Source organism: Papaver somniferum, chromosome 9 (assembly GCF_003573695.1).
Source record: "Papaver somniferum cultivar HN1 chromosome 9, ASM357369v1, whole genome shotgun sequence".
Lineage (NCBI taxonomy): Eukaryota > Viridiplantae > Streptophyta > Magnoliopsida > Ranunculales > Papaveraceae > Papaver > Papaver somniferum.
Window position 1 is genome coordinate 69,070,995 of NC_039366.1, and position 13,785 is coordinate 69,084,779.

Consider the following 13,785-nt stretch of genomic DNA (forward strand, 5'->3'; position numbering starts at 1 on the left):
TGCAACATATCTTTACTTTTCTTTCTCCCTGGGCCTCGCGGAACACCATCGCTGTCGTCATCGTCATTTTCACTTGGAAGAACACCCACACCAGTACAAATGTTTCCAGCTGCTGATTAAGTTCCATCTGATTTATCATTAGTTACCTTTTGTTTCTTTGAAGATCTAGTCATCGTAAGTTGTTGTGAGCACCATTTTGGATTTTCCTTCAGGATTTCCCAACAATGTTCAAATTTAAATGCTGATCCCGAATCATCCATTTCTTGGTAGACTCTCCTTGCTTCTTTTCTCTACATGTTATCAACAAATACAAATTAATGTATGTTATAGTATGGATATAAGAATGAATAGATAGTGCGTTATGATATTAGGAATTAAACATCCTACTGAACATAAAATTCTTAATCAATAGAAAATATCAATTCATATAACTAAAATGGAATCATACTATATCTGTAAGTCCACTTGGTGGTGCCTTCTCTAGTCCTTCGTATATTCCATGAAATTTGGTGACGCATGCTTGTATAGCTTGCCAATGGTTTTTTAAACCACTGATTCCCCGTTTTTCATCATGATTCACCAACTTGGTCTTCCAAACATCTAAAATATTTTCCCACATTCTATCACGCTTTTGCTCAGTTCCTACTATTGCATCACAAGTAACATAAAGATACGCCCTCGTTAAAGCAACATCTTCTTCAATTGTCCAATTAGTGTTACGACGGCGTTCAGATGACTGCTTCGGCTCAGTATTATTCGCATTCTTTGTTGTTTTACCTTTTCTTTTAGATGCTTTCGGAGGATTAGATGTTTGGGTACCGGGAGAAATGGGAGCTTGCATAACTCCCTGTAACGGTGCAGGGGATCCACTAGCAATATTGGGACCAAATGGTATCATATGAGCATTCAAATGATTTTGATATGAAAATCCAGATTCATAAAATTGTTGAGGGGTAGGAATCGGTGCATTCACTCTTTGTAAACCATAATGGGTATGAAATGGTTGGGAAGGGTTAAAATGATTTGAATGCATAATCAGGTTAGCATAAGGAGTTTGTAAATTCGTTTTTGGACCTTCAGAAAGGGACTACTCAACATAGTTGTCTGCGTTGATCACATCAGATTGTTGGGGTTCAAACACATGGTTGTTTTCGGAATCCATCAAAAAAGATAGTAACTAAGCTGCAGTGAAGGATATCACAAATCATGATTAATATATAACAAAATCAAAGGTTTTGTTTTTTTTCTTTTTCCTTCTAAAAGTTGAACTCACCACATGCTTATTATGTTAACAGTGAAATCCAAAAATATCAAAGCATAAGCAAGTTTACATCAAACCTAAATATAAATATTGAATCATGATAATAATAACAAGTAACAAATTAATCAACGAATGGTACTATTACTATCTCTGGCTCTCCGATTAGAATACAGTTCATGCAAATCAATCAATAAAATTCAGAAGAAGGTAATATAGGCGTACCTTTTATGGAGAAGATGTATGACTTTGCAACAGTAACCCTAATATGCTAAAACGTGACGCTAGATTTTGAGATATATAATCAAAATAGATCCAGGAAGTTACTTATATTTTGGGGCGGGACTTTTCAATATTTTTATTTTGGCGGAACCATTTGCCTCCAAAACAAAAAAAACAGTTCGCTCCAAAAGAATTCGTCAATTTTTTTTTATTTGATTTCTTTTTTCTTTTAGGATAAATGCCATCCGGATACATATCTCAAATATCCGAACTCCACTGGAGTTGGTTTTCAAATCCATAAATATGTATCTTACATTTTTGTGGGCCATACGTCTAAAATCGGTTTTTTTGTTTGTCCACTTGGGATACATATCCATACTCTATTGGAGATGCTCTTAGGGCTGATTTGTGCTTGGCGACTAGTGGTTGGGAAGTGCTCGACTCATTAGGTCCCTTAGCAGCTGCAAGTGTTGTAAGTTTCTATATAGTATCTGTGATTTTAGTCAGAAGAATTTGTGAACTGAACTTAGGAGCTTAGAAAATTTCTATGAACTGAATTTGGGAACTTGGGAACTTATGTATTCCCTTAGAATTTGGTACTTAACATGAAGTGGTTGAATGTGATATATATTGATTGTTGAATGTGGATGATGGATGGAATGAAATTAAGTTGGACGCAGGTTAATTGAAATTCCGGCTTATTTCCGGCAGAAAATGGACTGCCGGTCAATACTGACCTAGTCAATGTTGGTCAGTATTGACTAATTTTGACTAGGTCAATGTTGACTGGCAGTAACTTTTTTGCTGTTACAAAAAAGTTCGTAATGGCTTGAAGCTGTTTCAAATTTCCACGTAGTAACGGCTCCCGCATGTTACTAATGTGCCACGGAGTAAGGGCTGGAAATTCGTAACGGCTCATACCTGTTACGAGGGCCGGTACAACCCAAATTCGTAACGGCCGCAAAGCCATTACGAAAAATGTAACGCCCCGTTTTGTAACAGGATGCAGCCGTTACAACCCATTTTAGTAACGGCTCATTGTTGTTACTAATCCCAGAATTTGGTGTAGCGCGTGACCCTTGAAAAGCATCACGCCCATCGTGTTTCGAGCAAACGTTCATGGCTCCATGACCACGCCGTGAGCAAACCGATTAGGTAAGGATAGAGTGGGCCCGCCAATGTCTATATTGGCGCCTCCTTAATCGTTCATAGTGCGATCTAAGTCGTCCAATCAGGCTGGTGAAGTTGGACGGTCGCGATCGTTTTAAGACTGTGTTGAACAGTCTTGTTCATCCGAGCTTTCCCAAAACAACACGGCCACCCTATTTTTAGGGCCGGCGTTCGGCGGGCGTCGGGAGTGTATTGTGGTGTTCGACCGGCTAGGTCATAAGCGGGCCCGCCGGTGGTCATCACAATGATCGCCTACTCCTGTTAAGGTCCGTCTAGGATGGTTAAATAATGCGGCCAACTTGCGTGGTCGTGATCGTTTCTGATACTGATTCGGACAGTCCAGATTTCCCTTAGGGAATTTAAATACGTTCGATCGAGCTGAAAACGATCAATTCGAGATTCTCTTCGTCAGAGAGCGATGTAGCCTGTACGGGCATTTCATACATGTCTCGAAATCGGCACTTGGAGATTCATGTTACTCTGCTGAGAGTGAACACTCAGTCGTCATGTCATGCTAATAACGAGAGTTCGGCGAGGAACAACATAGGAAATACAAGCCAAATCATGCATTAATTAATAATGCTAAAATTCACAGAATAATTGGGATCGTTGCTGCATGCACCATTCTGGGTGAATTTCGTGTATTTATTGAATTGCTTCAAATAAATAAAGCGAAGAGGTACTCATTACTTATCAAACAGCTTTACCCTTTGCAGGATGTCAGCGCATTAAATTTGGTTTTACAATTTTAGCCCTGAACTAAAATCCACCATCAACATTAAGTCCCCTGCCTAGTACATAATGGTTGCATTATTGTGGGGTAGGCATTAGATGGTGAGATACACAACGTAAGAAGAAAAGGTAGAGGAAGTTTACCTGGAGGAACTCTGACCGGCTTGGCAATCATCCATGTGGATACGCCGGGCGTGACCATGGCTTTGTTGGGACTGGCTTCCTCCTTTGGGCGTTTGAGCTAGGAAAGGAATCCTGTTTCTATTGGGATTCTCCAATTACTCATGTATAAAAGGGAACCGACCCATTTTCTTCCTTCTTATATTTATTTATTTATTTTTTTCGCTCGACTAGCCTCTCCAGTTCCCAACTCTTGCTGCCGCCGAGCATTGCTGACGCTGCCACCACTGCTGACGTCGCCAGAACTCGCTATCGTCGTCGTCGTTCGTCCGCCAACAAGGTAGGTGCTTCATTGTTTTCTCATTGTTTTTCTTTTTTTTTTTTTGCTTGTTTGAACAAGGGTTTCACATTATTTTGAGATAAGTCTTCCGTTATGGCTATATCAGAATCTTCTCAAGCAGCGATATGCCTTCATGTGATCGCACGTTATTCTTGTGAAAAATCAATGCCATAATGAAACACCACGAACCTGTCTGTGCTCCTGACATGAGGTATGCCTGATTATGTTGGAGTAGACTGCTCAAAATGCTTTCCCTCTTTTCCTCTGCACATATTCTATTCCTACAACGTTTCTCAGAGGATATGAAATGTTTCTTTTAGGGTTTTCTTTCTGGTTTAATCTGGTGGGTAATGATGATTTAGGCTGACTCAGAATTCTGTGTCATGTTTAAGAGGTAAAGAAATTCCTAAAGGGAAATAGTACTTTGATTAATTGAAAATTGAAACCCTAATAATTATGAATGAAAATAGTGCAATCATTTTGTAGGAATTACAAACATTGCGTTAAAGGGAAATTGTTGGGGGAACTACTACGGAGAACACTGGAGGAAAAGGGTAGTACAACTCTTTTAGGTATTGTAGGGCTTGAGCCATCGTGAGTGAATCTTCATGCCCTCAAGCTTGTCGGTGTTGATGATCTTGCAATAACCGCCTAGGATGACGTCTTCCACCAAATACAGTTCATCCTCCTTTGTTGTTGGCAAATCGGATTGGTTAGTCATCTTCACCACCACGTTTCCAACTTGAAATGTGGTCATCTTCACTACCATATATTCGATTTGAAATGGATTCTGGCTTAGTACAATACCCTGATTCTGGGATGCGTTGTCTCTAACCGCTTCCAAGTTTTTGGCAAAACTCTTGAAAGGACCGGCGCCCCACTCACATCTCTTAGTGGTGGTTAGGTTGTCGATTGAAACGAGTCTCCGGGCCTTAGCAGGAAGAGGTTTTACTGCTTGTAAAAAAGGTTGTTCAATGAGACTTACTTGGGCTCAGAACCTTTTAAGGTATGACGACGGTCTTTCTCCAGGAAATTGCGTCACATTTGAAAGTTGTTGATACGACAACAAATAATCTTCAGGATTTGAAGGCTCATTGGAGATTCTCTCAGGTGTTGAAATCGGCAAAGGACACACTCCCAACGTTGCTTTGTTGTCGTGTATCCACGAGCGTCCCAGGACCATATCATAATTCGGGTACTCTTTTACTATGTAAAATTTAGCATACATCACAGCATATCCTACTTTAACTTCAAGGTCAATGTGTCCATAGGCGTCTCTGAATTCTCCATCTGAGCCCCTGATCACGGTTGGGATGCGAATAGCTTCCAGTTTTGAAATCTTTGCGGCTCTCAGAGTCTTGACGGTGATGATGTTGAATTCGGAGGCTGCATCAATCAATGTGATGTCGAACTCGACATCCTTCAAACGAGTGACTGTCAAGAGTCCCTAGTTCCCCTTGCTGGTTGCATCTTCCAGGAAAGACTGAGGTTTCGTTATTTCCCTTTCTAGATACAAACGCCTGCCTGACACAATGAAGAGGGCTGCAAATACGTCTTGACGCTGTGCCTTGGAGAAATACAGGATTTCACATAAATGTTCCATCATAGACTGTACAGTCTTGCGAACAGAATCCCCGGAAATCATGCAACTCCTAATAGGAAGAGGATCCCTATGAACACCTTTGTTTCCTAACTGGAGCTCTCCTGCCTCCACCTTTTCTCTGAAAATGTGTTTCAACTTGTTGCAATCCTTAGTCGGGTGATGGACGAACCTATGGTAACGAAAATATTTGGGATTTTCCATCTCTTCCTCGGTCGGCGGACGTCTGATAGGAGGTAACTTGATCGCATTATCTTGAATCCACGCTTTTAAGAGTTCTATGACTTAATTCATGGGAAACGGTAAGTCCGGCATGGTATCTCCAGCTTTTTGCATAGGATTTTTGCCCGCTCCCTTTCGAGATGAAGTTGTCTGCGCTGGAGCTGCACGCTTGGGTTGCTGCTCTGTTGCTGAAGCTTTTCTTTTTCCTCCTTCGACCACCATGCTTACAGAAGGGCCAGTGTTATATTGCTTGTTGATGAGATGCCTGCTTCCTCGACTCTCACGTGTATCTTCGTTTCGAATAACTCTGGTTCTTTTAAATAATGCTGGGGCTGTTGTGACCGATCGCTTAGCGGCTTCATGGAGCTCAGAAAATGTTTGAAATCCCAGATTCTCTAACAAAGCACGGTATATGAGAACCATTCCGTTAATGCATAACTCCACCAACTGGCGTTCGGTGAATTTCGGATCATGACAATCCAACGCTTGAATCCTGAATCTCTTAACGAAATCGTTTGGATGCTCATTGTTTCGTTGAAAGATTCTTCCCAAGTATGAAAAGGTGATCTGCTCAGACACGAAGAAATACTTCATATAAAAGGCGCTGACCATCTCACTCCAATTGGATATGATGTTAGGTGCAATGTTGTTGTACCAGGTGTATGCTCTTCCAATAAGTGACTTTGAGAACTCTTTCGGGCGGAAAATATGATTATATTCATGTTCCCCTAAATATTCCAAAAATCGAAAGATATGTTCACGAGTGTTACCAGTACCATCATAAAAGGAGAACTGAGGAGGGGTGTAGTCTCTTAGAAGGGGAATCTGTTGCACATCTTGGGGGTATGGAGGTTGATTCTGGTGCATGTCCATTGAATTTCCTTTACCCCGGTTTTGAAGGAGTCGCTCCAGGTCCTCACGCGTAATGAAGTTGGATGACTGGTCCCTTTCCCTCGGGCAATCAGGAGCAACACGAGTCTCTTCGTCCATGTAGGCCCGCGCCGTTGAAGTGCTTGCTCCAGGTGTATTGACTGCGCTCCTTGTTGGCTCCGGGGGATGTCGTGACTCTTGTGGAAATCGCCCAGTTAATGTCTTGAGAAAAGTGAGTACCTCTTTCTGAGTTGTAGCCATGTCCGTCTGAGCCTTAGCAAGAACTTCCTGCCTTTCCATCAAATCCACAATGGTAACAGCGGGTTGTCCTGCTCTTGTTCCTCCAGCGCCTCGCCCTGATGGGGGAGTGGTAGTTGCTTTAGTGACGACTGGAGGCGTTACACTTGAAGAAATACAGGGGTTTGCGGCTGCTCTGGCTCTGATGATAGGAGGTGTCACACCCACCGGAATATCTCCTGCTCCGCTGGTGTTGGTGGTAGAGGAGACGGCTCCACGAGATGTATTGATCACATTCTGCACGGCAGCTCCACTGACAGGGACATCGACACCGAGAGTGTTGTCAGTGCTAGTTCCATCGGAATTGATTGTTGATCCTGACCTAAGATCCACCATTTTCAAATCAGTAAAATTGAATTGGTTTTTGAAGAAATTGACTTCACGACCGAGAGATTAATCTCCCACCGTGGTCACCAATTGTTTGTGGGTGAAAACTGTTTCTGTTGGTTTTGGTAAATTTGGGTGTGCGTGGATGAGAAACGAAGCTAAACCCTAAACAAATGCACTGCAAGGTAGTGCTTTTGATTCGAGAGATCAATATATACAATTCTGGCCTAAACCAAGAAATGGTCGTTCCATACTTGCTTCGGTCACAAAGTGAAGGATATGGGGTTGATCTTAGAGAGGGAAGCGAAGAAGGTGTTGAGATTATGAAGGTATTGGCTGTTTATGACTTGTACCAGAATGATGAACTGGCTTGCACAATGAAAGATATCAGTTCTGGGTGTTTTCTGGATACTGATGACAACACTTGGTCTTTTCTGTCTGTGTTGTTTGGAAATAGGTGAAGTACCTAGTTATACAAGTCATTGGGCGCAAACCCTCATCTCGTAAGAAGTGGAGGAAGTTGATTGATAGAGTAGTGGGGTCGTGTAGGTGATTACACGATCACGTCTTGTCCCACTTCCCTCATCACTGTTAACCGTCCATGCCTCCTGACACGTTCTTGTATATGGGCGCGTTGCACGCAGCACGCTGTAAACCGCCAGACCAATACCCAGTAATAGTGGGTCGAGTCGTGGGACCCGCTGCAAGAAATAACACGTGATGCTATTAGGTTAAATAACTAATTTATTGATATTCATGAAATAACGTGTATACTCGATGCATGCAATGCATCGAAAACAATCAATACGTATGAAGCATCATTGTTTTAAAGCTTAACCGAATAAGTCGCGGATTAAGCGTCTTAAAGTAGCATCACGTCCGACCATCTTCGAGTGATCGTTTGGAGGCCGCATGGGAGAGCCATCCCCTGGTCGATCACTCCCTGTGGAAGAGTGGCGGACGGTGATCACCAAGGTATTTCATTGGTCGTCTAACTCCTAACCTAGGTTGTCCGACCAAGATGACAAAGTTAGACGGATGAGATGGTTTACGGCATATATCTACGACCGTTGATGGAATTATAGGATTTATAAGAGATGTGAAAGAATCCCTCTTTGCCTTGATCGAATTCAAGCACATACGTTAATTTTAGTGGGACCGATCGGTCATGCATAGAGGCGGTTCGCTGTTGTGCACGTCTATACCTCTCACTCCCATGAAGGCTTGATCTAGGACACTCAAATTGACTGTCAAAGATGATTGGTCGTGATCGATTTGCGATAGAAATATATTTCCGCAAAGGATTTGGAAGCCGCGTGACATGCCACCTTCGGGCGTGCGTTTCGAGGCGCTCGGCCACGGTTCACCTAGGCAGGTCGGTCACACGCACAGGTGGTCCCACGGTAATCACGTCAACATCCTTGGGACCTCATGAGTTTATATCTACACCCTACGTTTAAGCTGGCGAAGATGGATGGACTCGATCGAACTACGACAGATATGCAACGCCGCAAACCCTAATTAGGTTTTTGAAACAGTCACGTATACGTGACTTTGGCCAAACGGTTTGGCGATCTATGCTTCTCCTTTGGAAAAATCGATCGTGCGGGGCCCACGTTGAGCTGACGGTGAACATATGTGCACCTCCATGATGGTCTTAGGTACGACCTAAACCATCCAAATATGCTGGCTAAGTTGAATGGTTATCATCAATTTAAGACATTAGTGGAATTTTCGTGACCCTTGAGAAGCATCACGCCCATCGTGTTTCGGTCAAACGTTCATGGCTCCATGACCATGCCGTGAGCAAACCGATCAGGTAAGGATAGAGTGGGTTAGCCAATGTGTATGTTGGCGCCTCCTCAATCGTTCATGGCGCGATCTAATCCGTCCAATCAGGCTGGTGAAGTTGGACGGTCGCGATCGTTTTAAGACTGTCTTGAATAGTCTTGTTCTTCCGAGATTTCCCAAAACAACACGGCCACCCTATTTTTAGGGATGGCGTTCGGCGGACGCTGGGAGTGTAGTGTGGTGTTCGACCGTCTAGGTCATAAGCGGGCCCGCCGGTGGTCATCACAGTGATTGCCTACTCCTGTTAGTGTTCGGCTATGCTGGTTAAATCATGCGGTCAACGTGCATGGCCGTGATCGTTTATGACACTGATTCAGACAGTCTAGATTATCCTTAGGGAATTTAAATACGTTCGATCGAGATGAAAACGCATCAATTCGAAATTCTCTTTGTCAGAGAGTGATGTAGCCTATACGGGCATTTCATGCATGTCTCGAAATCGGCACTTGGAGATTCATGTTACTCTGCTGAGAGTGAACACTCAGTCGTCATGTCATGCTAATAACGAGAGTTCGGCGAGGAACAACATAGGAAATACTAGGAAAATCATGCATTAATTAATAATGCTAAAATTCACAGAATAATTGGGATCGTTGCTGCATGCACCATTCTGGGTGAATTTCGTGTATTTATTGAATTGATTCAAATAAATAAAGCGAAGAGGTACTCATCATTTATCAAATGGCTTAACCCTTTGCAGGATGTCAGCACATTAAATTTGGTTTTACGATTTTAGCCCTGAACTAAAATCCGCCATCAACACCTTGATTTATCAAAAGACGGAACAAAACTCGTAGGCATATTCGTGGGAGACGGATTTATCTATTACCGTAGACTTTTTTGTGTGATACAAATTTGTTTATTAAAGTCTTCGACTTTGGGTCGTAGCAACTCTTAGTTGTGGGTGAGATCAGCTAAGGGAATCAAGTGCGCAGTATCCTGTTGGGATCATAGGCGTATGGAGCATAACTGTACCTTGGATCAGTGTGAGATTGATTGGGGTTCAAATACAGTCCAGGCTGAAGTTAGTTTGGAGTAGGCTAGTGTCTGTAGCGGCTTAATACAGTGTGTGTTCAATCTGGACTAGGTCCCCGGGTTTTTCTGCATTTGCGGTTTCCTCGTTAACAAATTTTCTGGTGTCTGTGTTATTTCTATTCCGCATTATATTTGTTTATATAATTGAAATAATACAGGTTGTGCGTTTGAATCAATCAATTGGAAATCTGACATTTGGTTGTTGATTGATATTGATTGATCCTTGGATATTAGTCTTTGGTACCATCCAGGTTTATCTCTCTTTGATAAAGACTCGCAGATTTCTATTTGCTTGAGTAAAGATAAAATCGAGAGATAGAGATATAAACTCTGTGATATACGTGTTTTAAATTGAGTCTTAACTGATTCTCTAGAAAGTTTATTGGAGTTTGTCCATACATATTGCTAATCGAATTGTTGGGTGTGGTTGTTAGACCCCCGCTTTTTCAATAACCCATCGGTTCACAAGGGTTCGAAATCTCTCTTCTTGTAATTTTTGCATGTTCAATTCAAGAAGAAAAGGTTGTATCTATCAATCCTAGAATTCATGAAGGACAAAGGGTTGCTCTCAATTCTCTTCAACTCATCTCCAACAAGGAGATTCAATACTCTACAAGTTCTATCAATTGTAAGTGGTTCTTCACTCTTTGTGTTGATTCAATGGCAAATAGAGGTAGGAGTAGTAGAAACTTTGTTAGAAGAGAAGGATCTAATAGGAATACTATCTCTACTCAACCTTGGATATCAATTACGAAAACATGCCTAGTCTTACCTATGATGTTGATTCACAAAATTATTTTTTGAGTGATGAATGTCTGATGAAATTTGGTTAATCAAAGAACCCATTATGGAAATGATATTTTTTAAAGTTTCGGATAAGAAATATAAGAATTTTGTGAATCACCGTGAATGGGGTATCATTCATTAAATCTCTTTCAAAGCTACTCCCGACCTGGTAAAGATGTTGTATGGTAATATGCATGAAATGAACTTTGAAGGATGTACTTTTCGCACTATGATTGGTACAAGGTCGATTGAGGTTAACAAGCAAGTGATTTCGAAATTGATTATCTATCCCTACATAAATACATTCTTACTATGTTCGGATGAAAGGTATGGAGTTGACAATAATACTATCTCGTCTTTAATTTGTGGAGCATGATCAGGTAATTCCTTTCTTATTCACAATATTGAATTTCATCTCAAAGTTTTTGGAAAACTATCTTCTGCAAACCTGTGTCCTAGAAATATGGATAAGACTAAATGGACTAGAGACGTTGCTGAACTTGTATATCATCTTGTCAGAGGAATCAAGAATTTTGATTTATATGGTTTAATGAACAAATGATCACAATTCGGAGAGGTGGAAGAAGAACTTCTGGCTTTGCGTGTTTGATTACAAGAATATGCAGCTCTTTTGGAATTCTCAGGAAAAACGCCAGGGAAAAAATTCCAAGGAAATCAGGAGAGGAATTCTCAACAAAATGAGAGGATAAGTTTTAAATGCTCCTCCTCCTATAAGAGTTGAGGGAGATCCACAAACTCTCAAGAGAATACTATAGAGGAAGAATGACTGCATTGTCGAACTGATTGATCATGCTACCCACTATCATCCAGACCTCACTGGAGCTTTGTATGCTATCTCAGACAATTATCAAGACTCTGCATCAGAAGAAGATACCGACTTGGACACTTCAGATTAAAATCTACAGTTCATGATGTATAAAATAATGTATATATTATTGTACGTTCGTTTTAGGAACAATCTTTGATGTTTTATGCTTTTGTTAAAAACTTTTTGTAGTCACTCTAACTATATGAATGCTTTATATTATTGCTATGTGTTATGGGATGTTTTCAGTTTTCTTAACCTTAATATTCGATCTCATATGATGTGTGAACCCTTATGGTTTGTGTGGCTTTTTGATTTAGCGGGATTAAGTTCTAGCCCATGTGGTAGGCTTTATCAAAGGATCATAAGGTGTTCCGATTGAAACTCGTATGTGAAAAAGTCATAATATATTGAATCGGTTTTGGTTTTAGCATAAAAGCATATGTGTTTCGGGTTTTCAAATTTTTCTATGCATTAGTTAAAACTGATTAAACCTTCCTCTGGTAAAGTCTGCTTTTGTTGTGGTTCTTTTGTTCCTGCAAGAGAATGACAACACAACGATATTCGGTTTCCTGTTTAATAAAAGCTTGATTTTATTGCATATATAGTTTTCTTTTGCTTAACAAAATTCGGTACAATTGATGTTTATTCCATTATATATGTATGAATGTGTGTGTATGTGATTCAATTGTTTCCGATTAAGAAAAACTGGTTTGATATCTTTCTTTATTGTTTGGTATCAATTGTTTTAGACTTAACGAAATTTCGGTGCTTTAATGTCTATGTTTATTCCAACTGCTTCGGTTAAGAGAAATAATTGTGCAAGTCAAATTATTTGGTTTGTATGTATTGTTTATGGATTCAATACGGGATCATTTGTTTAGTCCAATTCGATCCCGGATAAGAGAAACTAAGTTAATTCTGATTTTAGTTGGACTTATCAAAAGCAAATGATTCGGTTATTCAAGTCAAATCGAATGCCTTAACAAGAAATATTAGTTAACTAACCTATTATTTGTCAAGTAAAAGGTCTAAGTTATTATCTGAATAATTAGTGCCTGATGAGGAAAATAATGTTAATTCTGATATTTATTTTTATCGAAATAAGCGATTGTATTTATGCAATCGGTTTAGCAAGGGAACAAAGTTTCTTAGTCAATTTGTTCAACTATTAGGGAAAATTGCTTCAGGAAGTTGTTTCCTTTGTAAGAGAATTGCTCGTTCGAACTCGCATGCGTTGTTATCTTAAGCATGTTTGTCAATGTTAGTGATCAAATCTATAAGTCTTGATTTCTAGCCTATTTATAGATGTCTCAGACTAGGACATAGATAGTGTAGTTGAGCTTAGATCTCTCAACGTTCATCTCTTGAAGATGAAGAACTACTAAGGGGAGCTTGTGGAAATTCTTCGACAAAAGGTATGTGGAGACTTGAATTCATCTATCACTTGGAAAGTCTATTTATACTATCTCCTATATTGAGACATAAGTCGTGTTACGATATAGTTTTCCCTACACACATTTGAGATTTCGAGCTGAGTATATCTCGCTTACATACTTCTCGAAATATGTGTTTTTTTTTGAAGGAAAAGAGGTTAACCTCTCAATTTCATTAATATCATAAAATTGCATACATCAAGATCAAATACATCAAAGATGAAAAACATAATAAAAAACAAATATTTTGTATCATAATAAAATTGCAAGTTCATTTGATGTCTTGGTAAGCTTTCGCTTCGACCAAGTTCATCTTATATCATGAGAAAATTGTCGAGTAACATCTTACATGGTTTGTGTGATAAAATCATTTGATGTAGGCTTGGAATGTTTCGATTATGATTATTTCAATATCTTGAAAATTGCTTTGATGCTAATACTGTGTGAAAACGGCTATTGTCATTATAGAAGAATGTTTTAATGATTGAAATAAATAGTTGATAATGTAACCACTTTGGATATAAGCATATATAGTGTGTTCGCACATTAGTGTATAAATCCATAAACCAAGAGCCAAGAGTATGCATATGTGTGTATACGAAATTGGTGAAGGAGACAAGTTAAGTATGCGTACCCGTACGCATACTGGCGGAAGTTCTCAAACCGAGAATCTATGCTGAGTTTTGTTTTGTC